This window comes from Eleutherodactylus coqui, chromosome 1, assembly GCF_035609145.1.
Source record: "Eleutherodactylus coqui strain aEleCoq1 chromosome 1, aEleCoq1.hap1, whole genome shotgun sequence".
Lineage (NCBI taxonomy): Eukaryota > Metazoa > Chordata > Amphibia > Anura > Eleutherodactylidae > Eleutherodactylus > Eleutherodactylus coqui.
The window spans coordinates 362,815,309-362,824,846 of NC_089837.1; positions in this window are offsets into that span (position 1 = coordinate 362,815,309).

Genomic DNA, 9,538 nt, shown 5'->3' on the forward strand with positions numbered 1-9,538 from the left:
AATATGTCCGATCTTTCGGTGTGCCAGGAGCATGTATGTTTATGGGAAGGTTGGTACGACAGGTATGGAGAGCTTCAGAGCAGACATAGGCCAGAGTTACCTGACACCATTTTTTAATTTAAAAAGTCATACGTACCACCTCTCTTTTTTTTTTTTAACAAAGTTTTTATTTGGTTTTCAATCTTACATCATTAGTAATGCACAAGTCAGCAAATGCAAAAACTATGTAACAAAGCAAAAAAGGGAACAGAAGGTGGGTAGGAAGGGAGGGGGGAGGCATTTCCTTGTGGGGCACGTTACCCGATTCCCAACCTGGGAGGAGCTACATTAAGTTAAGGCCCTTGTGCGTATCTTAGATTTGTGTCCTTTTTGCTTACTCTGAACTAGTCTAGTCTAGGGTTTCCAATTTTTCTTGAACTGCCTCAATCTATCCTGCTGAAATACAGTTAGTTCCTCATAAGAAAAATTCAGAGCCAGTGTGTCTTCTAATTCCTCAACTTTGGGAATCAGTGGCGTCCTCCACTTTCTGGCAATCAGGAATCTCGCAACATGAAATATATGGCACATAACTACCCTATGTGAGTTAGGTAGGCTTTCTATATTTAGTGGTACTGCCATTTCAGGGGTAAGTTGAGCGTTGGCTATGTGCAGTCTGGAGAGTAGCCAGTGAACCTGATACCAAAAGTCAGAGAGCATGGGGCATGACCAGAATATATGGAGGAGGGAGCCAACATCCCCACATCCCCTCCAACATTCAGGGGAAGAATTCTTCCCCATCCGGTAAAGACACGCGGGTGTATAGTACCACCTATTCAATAGCTTCTGGTACTGTTCCCAGTGGGAAGCTGAGGCAGTTGATCTATATGCCCATTTTCCCAGGTCAGGAATTGCATTGTTTTTTTCAGCTTGTTTGTGTCTGTGAGCAGGCGATAGAGGAAGTTGGTAAGTTTTTATGAGTGACTTGATTAGATTGCAGGAGCTCCCCCAATAGCCCAGGTATGGCTGTGGAGGTCTTACCGTTGGTTTTTAGATAGTTGCTGATTCAAATGTATGTGTATATTTCTGAGTCTGGGACACCGAACCAATGCTTCACCTGGGAAAAGGGAATGACACGGTTCCTCTGCCCACTTCTCTTTTTAACAAAAGTTCCATGCCAACTTCCACCTATATATAAAACTTCTATGTTTGAATAAATTATCATTTTGGCATTGCTACATGGTTATGGATGGGCATGGGTTAGCACTAACTATAAATACTACAAATTAATGTAACAAACGGTCCATAAACTAAGCTTTATTTGTGCAGAAAACAAAAACTATCTGCCTTGTGAAAAACAATATTGAAAAAAAGTTATGTCATATGAGTTGCTTGCCAGGAAATTATAGGAAAAAGTAGAATGAGTTGTTCATCTACTTACTAAATAATCAATGAAAAAAACTACTTAAAAATGTGTATGACATGCCAGAAAATAAACTGGCTATGTGCACAAGGTGATCTATTATTAAAATCTATGGGTAAATCCAGGGAATTGTAAGTCAGATCATTTTAAGAGAGTCCACAAAATATACATTCCAAGTATGATGTATACGGAGTTAAGTTGAAGCCCTTCTTGCTTCAGTACATACTTGATTCCCAGCAGCTCCCCCTAGAGAGAGTGCGGAAGCCTCCATGTTTTCTTCCATATTTTTTGAATCTTGATAAAATATGTTCATACATTTCTACCCAACAACTTCCTCTAGAGATAGTCCGGAAGCCTTCATGTTGTTTTCATACTATGAATCTCAAATGGAAATGTAATTTATTATAAGGGATTTATTCTAGTATATTTCTACATTGTATCTTTTGCCTTTGTTATTGCATGTGCAAACATTTTGTCATCTTTACGTGTTCAAACAAACCAATAATTCCCCATCCCACTTAATTTAACATTTCAATTACTATATATGCACAACAGAAATTATCTAGAGATGTTCTGCACTGAAAACTGTATATAACTTAGGGAAGTTTCCTGCAAATTAAACCTGGAAGCGTATAATCACAATGCAGGTGTGTAGAAGGATCCTGATGAGATCAGGGGTTTCTAGTATCCTATTAATCTCTGTTTCATCACTTCACGGTGAATTGACTTTGTCCTGCTTTTCTATTATTTATGAGCTAACTATTACCGTGTGCAATGAGAAGGAGGCAAAAAATTGGAAACATCCTTTTTATTCTCTCTTTTATATAATGCAGATTTCATGTTTTCTTTTCGTTCACTAAAATATTTCATTGTTTCGGAATATGCTAAATACGGTAGCTTTTTTAAAATAAAAAATACACAAGTGTGTGATATACTGTATATATACATAGACACACATTTCGCTTTAAAGAAAATTGTTATATTTTCGGTTCTGTAAGAATATTTCTCAATTTAAACATTTCTCATTCATGCTACATTTCAGGAGAATGCTTGGCATATACATGGGCAAATATACCATTGTATGATCCAGACCTATGCCAAAAAACTAAACATAGTTGGTATATTATTGGCTGGTTTACAATAGTATAACTTTTCCTGATTTGTATTGCATGCACAATGCATCTATATGACTAAATGCATTTAAAATGTATTTTGCACATTATGCGCTTTTTAAAGGAAGTCAAGGTATGTCTAACTTTCTAACTTTCAAAATGTCAAATGTGATGCTCAATTGTGTTGAGCATCTAGCCTAAGGTATTATTCAAATAGAAGTGAAAAGTTTGCATTCTTATTTTTCAGTAATATCTACCATAGGTTTCTGACTCAAATGTACTAGGGAAATTCTTTTTCCTTCCTTGCAGTCAAAAACAAGAACAGATACCAAAGGAATAAGGGCTCGTTCACATCAGTGTCAGAGGTTCCATTCGGAAACTCCATCCCTGATTTCCATTAAAAAAAACGTGCAGCGCCATTTTGTCCTGTAAAATGTCAGACACAATCTAACTGACCCAATTATAGTCAATGGGGGTCCATTCATCGGTGCTCAGTTCCATCATATGATAGATCCATTTGGCCAAAAGGTGCTGGTTTCTTGCTCCCATAACAGAGAAGGGAAATGGAAGCCTTTAGCACTGGTCTGAACAAACCCTAAACAAGAGAAAATAGGAAAAACAAGAGAACTTATCATCTTTATGTTTGACTAAATTTAACCAAAAATTTCAATCCGTGTTTGTCATGTTTAAATGGTCTGGAAAGAAGAGATTTATCTTTTTTTTTTTTTCATGATGATCATACTAGAGAGCTGTTTTAGCTGTCTCTGCTCTTACCTATGAGATAGATGGATTGAACAATGTGGTCACTAGTGAATGTTCTTTCCTAATCAAAAATATAGGGGGGAATTTATTATGAGGGATTGTTAAGTCAGTTTTGATGGAGACCATGTTGCTATTATTTGTGACACATTTATCAGTGTTGATGATAAATTAGTCCCATCTTTAAATATGTCTAAAGATGTGTTGTCACTTTTAATGCAACTCACCTACTAGAATGAGATTGCAACAAATGTTGTCAATTTTTAAAAAGTCTCATTTCATACATTTGTTTAAAAACCTCGCATCAAACAAACCCTATTCCTTTTGTTTTTACTTTGGAGAAGTGGAATGTGAAGCGAAAGACAGCTGAAAGATGCACATTTTTTAGCAAAACCCCATGTCCCATCTGCTTTAAGCATGCAATAACTGTAAACCAAAAGAAAGTGAACTGAAAACGGGACTTGTGAGCAGACATCCGACAATGACTGAAAAATGCTAAAACACTTACCTAAAATACCAACACGCATAAGCAGATGGAATAGCTAAAGTATGTACAAGATATTGGTTCGCATTTTGGCCAAGATACTAAAGCTCATGAGGCCACGACAAGGGTCCTCGTTGTCTCGTGAGTTCCCACTCTAACAAGACAACTCAAACCCCAGCGAGTGCTGCCTATAAGCGGAGCGATTGTCCCATGCTGGAACCTAGGTGCCTGATTCGGCTTAGATGGTAAATGGCATACAAGCAGAACAGGACACTGTTCACATCAACAGACGAGGGAATCCCAGCCAGAACCTCATGCATGCAGCAACACCAAGCAAAAAAATGCATGACTTCAAACACCAGGGTTCTGGGAGCGAATGTGCAGAAAGATAAATGACCAGCTCCCTGCAGCCCTTGATAAGTTTTCCCCATAGTAAGTAATTTCATTTTCACCTGAAAGTATTGAGGTCAGTACTAGAGATGAGCGAGCACGAAAATGCTCGGGTCCTCGTTATTCGAGTCGCGCTTTTCGTAAAATTCGAGAGCTCTATTCGAGTAATGAACGCCATTGACTTTAATAGGAGCATTTTTGTATGGGAGGGGCCAAAACTGGGGCGGGGTCAGATGCGACGTGATGCTCGCTCGAGTAGTGAGCACCATCGAGTATCTAATACTCGAACGAGCATCAAGCTCGGCAGAGTACGTTCGCTCAACTCTAGTCAGTACCTGTCATCAGTATTTGTGATCCAAAACCAAAAGTCAACAGTAGGACCTACACAGATAAAAACCAAAATGGAAAGTTGTGAACTAGCTACTTGTTTTGGACCCACTCCTGGTTTTGACTTACAAGTACTGATGCATGATACTGACAAGAGAAAGCGCAATACTAATGTGGCCAAAGTTTGTTTGTTTTTTTATTTATTACTTTGTGTATGAGGAAAAACATTGAATAGTAACCACATTGTAAGTCACTTCTGTAGCCATGGTGAGGATTCCTCTCAGCTTCACTGTCAGACTTCTGTGCATATGGTTTGTAGGCAACTGGTATCTTGTGCTTATAGCTTATCAAACTGTGTGTAAAATTATAGTTGTTTTTGTATGGTTTGTTAAAAAAAATACTTTTTAAGGGTTGTTCTTCTTTGATTAGGTTTGTATGATGCTGCAAGAGGAGTTAAAAAGCCATTGCTGCAGCCAAAGCCAATCTGCCCTTTCTCAGCCAGCCAACACCGGCTTCATAATTCTTGCTCCATTGCCAAGCCTGTTTTGCCAAAACACGAAAACATTATAGAAGACTTTAATAAAACAGACTACAATTGCAATGACATCACATACGAATATATGGCACAATAACCTAACATGTGGAATATAGGGAAGTATAGATTTGGATATTACAGTGTGTGCACTAAAATGTACAATCTGAAAAAGAACTACATTTGCTTAAACAAAATATTTGTCAGGTTGCAACATGGCTGCACTTGAGGGTTTATATTAACGTCTCAACACTTGCCTGCCTTCACAGTTTCACCGAACCTTACTTACATGACCATAGATTCAGAAGAACTGGGTAAAGAAATACTTCTATTTATGCAACATTTTCCTATTCCTAGTTTTTAGGTTCCCACTGTGAAAAACAAAATGCCAGCAAGAATGAGTATAAGCAGAACTCAATATGCCAATGGGCACTTCATATCATGTGATACTTTCTTAAGTGTCACATTTTTCCTTCTAGAATTGACATGGACTCAGACTCTGCTCTTACCACTAAGCAGCACAATTGTCTATTGAAAAGGTGATTGTACGTTATTTGTTCATACCGCTGCTCCTATACTTGAGCGGATCGTCTTCAGAAATAAACAACAACAAAACAATGTCTCTACCAACAGAACTTAAGCTTACTGATGTACAAGAAAATCCGTTTGACTACAATATATTTAAAGGATATTTCTTTTTGAAAGAGAACCTATGCTTTAAAGGTTTCCAGGCTGCCAATGTAATCCCGTATTTCTGTATTTCAGAACAACTCATATTGGAATTTTGTGAATCTTTAGGAAAATAGCACATATAATTGAGGCAATTATTCAAACATGTGCCACCTGCCCGACTACAGCAACAGGGTGCATATAGTAGTACGCAAATAATCGTTTCTGAACGCACCTGTAGATTTGCTGTTATTTGCAACATTGACCAAGAATAATTAAAAATATTCTACAATATGAGAATAACATGCTCTATGGTAACACCCAACAATAAATAGATAAAGCTAATGACTACATAAGTTTGGTGATGCAGAATAGAATCATGAAGCCTAATTTAGACATAGATAATTAGGCTTAATTAAGAATAATTAGTTTGAATCCTTACAATGCAATTGCAGTTAAGCTATTCCAGATATCAGGAGCAGGACATGTATTATAGTGTTTTTCCAAGATCACCCTTTTTCAGGCTTAGGTAGGCTATGTATGGCAATTTTCTGTTGATCTGTTTCTCATTAGTGCTTTAGTTGTATTTCACTTATAATCATTCTCTCCTCGATGCAGTGTAAGGTAGCTCTGCATATACTGGCCTACTGGGAAATATTGGTGGCTTTGTCATTATATAAAGAAGACAATTTGCACAATCGGAACTGTATTGCACAGTATGATAACTGACCAAGTGATTAAATTGGAGGCAGATTTCAGACTACTTAAGACTCTTAACATTCAATTCCCTAACTGTAGCTATTCTCTAATGAAGCAGAGCTAGATATGCATCCAATAATGAAAACAATGAACAGATACCTAATTGGCTTATTGGTTGTGTCGGATCGGGACAATGGTGATGTCACAGCGCATATGATCCACACACTGGTGCATGGTCAGTGTTATTTCAGCACTGGGTGCCAATATAATCACTTTTCTACAGGTGTGTCGGAGCAACTGGGTGGCACGTATCCTAGCCAGCCAATCAGCGCCTGTCTGCATTCATTTATTTAGGCTCCTTCTCATGGAGGATGCCAGTTATAGGTCCTGTCAGCTGTTGTATCTGGTCAAGTTGTCGGCTAACATCCTATTCCATAATCAAATAAGCCTGTCCAGTTTATTTGGATACTCTGGTGTGTTATTACATCTTTCTCCTGACTATTTTAGATGGTGTTCCATCTTGTGCATATTGTACTAGTTTCCATTTTTCTCTTTTTCATTGTCATACTCAGTAGCAAGTTGCATCCCTATTTCCCATCTAGGGAATGTTAGGAATTCCCCCAATTTCTGACATGGGGTTACTCTCATCAGAGAAAGAGCCCCGCTTTTAGGTAGTGTTTCATTGCATTAGTAGGTTAGAGTCACATTTTCCGACTTCTAGATTTCATTATTTATAGTTTTGTCCTGTTAAGTACAACAGATTATGTCTGATCCTGATGAAGTGTTTTGCGTTCAGCTCAAACGTAAAGGTTGCCTCTCTGAGAAGATCTAGGATTACCATCTAAGCAAAATTCATAGAAATGAAATGACATAATAATGCAATTAGTGACCGTGTTATGAGTCTGATTAAATATTTTCCTCATAATAAAGCTGAAGAGCTTCAATCAGTACCACATACAGACTAAAAAGTCTCACTAAGTAAGCTACAGCAGCTCAAATACAGTAAGTATCTTCTGCTGATATGGACATGATAAAGTAAGGCACTGGATGCACTGGAATTATGTGTATGATCCACATCAGGGGAAAAAGCAAGTTAGATTACTATCTGAAGGCAGGGGTCTCTGCTATGCCCCCACCCCCTTCATTTTACCTTTGTTACCAGCTGGATAGAAAGAAAAACTATAACTCAGAAAGTGCCTTGAAGTTACTTTCAGCTAATAAGAAGCACAGACCAAATTATTCAACCACATTTAAAAATGAGAGAACAATGTATGCTGATAGTATAGTGGTTCCTCGGGTTACAATGGCCTCAGATTAGAACATGTTCACTGTCCACTGGTCTTTTCCAAGTCATTGTAACTTGAAACCACATTCAACATACAATGCTATAGATTATGCCGATCTGCAGCAAGTGTGATTGGCTGAAAAATCCAACCAATCAGCCGGGACATTCTGATGATAAAATAAGTAGATTACTGAAGTGCATGCACTGATTGAATGTCTGGTAGTGTCTCTCTACAGTACAGTGTGGTACTCCATGTTCTCTACAACCCTTTTTCTGTACCAGGACGACCTGCTCCTTAAGGACTCATGTCCACAGGCATAATTCATATAGCAAATCGGCGCATGTGATCCGCAGATCAATTTGCCCATGGGGAATCATTGGGCATCCGCCGGTAATTAAATACCTGTGGATGTCATTTTTTCCTGGCATGCGGATTGAACGCATGAAAAAAAAGAGCAGGATGCTCCATTTTCTGCGGTTTTCTGCATAGACGGCTTCCATTGAAGTCAATGGAAGCCCTCCGATCCGTGGCACAGATGCAGTTGACACTGCGTCCATGCTGCGGATCCAAGGGAAAGCAGGACATTTTTTTTTTTAAAAAAGCACGGCGCTGGCATGTCCGGACGCATATGCCGTGCAGAAGAAAGAAGATCCGCTCGTGACTGAGAAGACCTGCATGACAGCTTGACAGGTTCGAAAACGTCTTTTTAGACTGTTTCCACCCGTGCTGCGGGCACGGGTGGAAACTGCTGCCAGATTCCAAACTTGGAAACTGTGTGTGGCAGTGGTCATGAGGCCTTAGACAGCAGGTGTTGGCGACTTTATTGTAGATTGCAGAGGTAAGAGAAAAAATGTACAAAGACATAACTCACAAAAAAGAGAGCCAAAGATGCACTGATAGACTACAGGACAGGCTCAATCACCATAGAGCCTGGTAGTATGCAGAGAGCCAGATTGTAATAAGTGATTTTAATTTAGTTAATAGTGAGATAGCATAGGTTCTGACATACGCAATGGCCTTGCTGTGCCCTGTCAGCTTAAACTCCTATGATTAGCTCTATGGTTAGCCGGTAACTGATGATGCAACATCTATGTGTCATTTTACAGCTACACATTAGGTCTCCTTCACACAAGCGACAAAGTCGCGCAATTTTGTAGCATTGCTACAATACTACAAATCGCATGTATAAGAAGCCCATGCTTTTCTATGGGTTCCTTCACACATGCGATGTTTTGTAGCATGCTACGAAACTACACAAAAACCTTGTAGGTCCGGTGATATGCCTGCGACTCATGAGGTTTTGTAGCCCATGTTTCCCTATGGAACCTTCCTCTATGTTGCATCGCATCGCACAAAAGCGCGGTTTGCATGCGATGCAACTTTGACAGTAGCAAATGCTACTATCAAAGCTGTAATTTAAGCCCTAACTGCAGGAGAAAAAAATACACATACATCACCTCACCTCACCTTCTCCCCAGATTCTGGCACTGATCTTCGTCTTCTCTTCTGGCCAGGGATTCAAAAATCCCCGCCTCCTGGAAGTGCTGTCTGTGATTAGCTAACACTTAGCCAATCACAGCAAGTGCTCGATAAATCGCAGTGATTGAACCAATCACAGCCATTCTTGAAGCACTGGCTGTGATTGGCTAAGCGGCAGCCAATCACAGCCAGCGCTTCCAGCAGTAGATGAAGAAGATCAGTGCTGGGACCCAGGGAGAAGCTGCACGGCACCCCGGACAGAGCGGGAGAGGTGATCTATATATATATATATTTTTTCCCCGTTAGTTACATCTTATTTTCGAGTAGGGCTTATATTTCAAGCCCCCCCCCACCCGAAAATCCTCACAGGTGATGCTACAAAGTCGCGCAACTTTGTAGTGT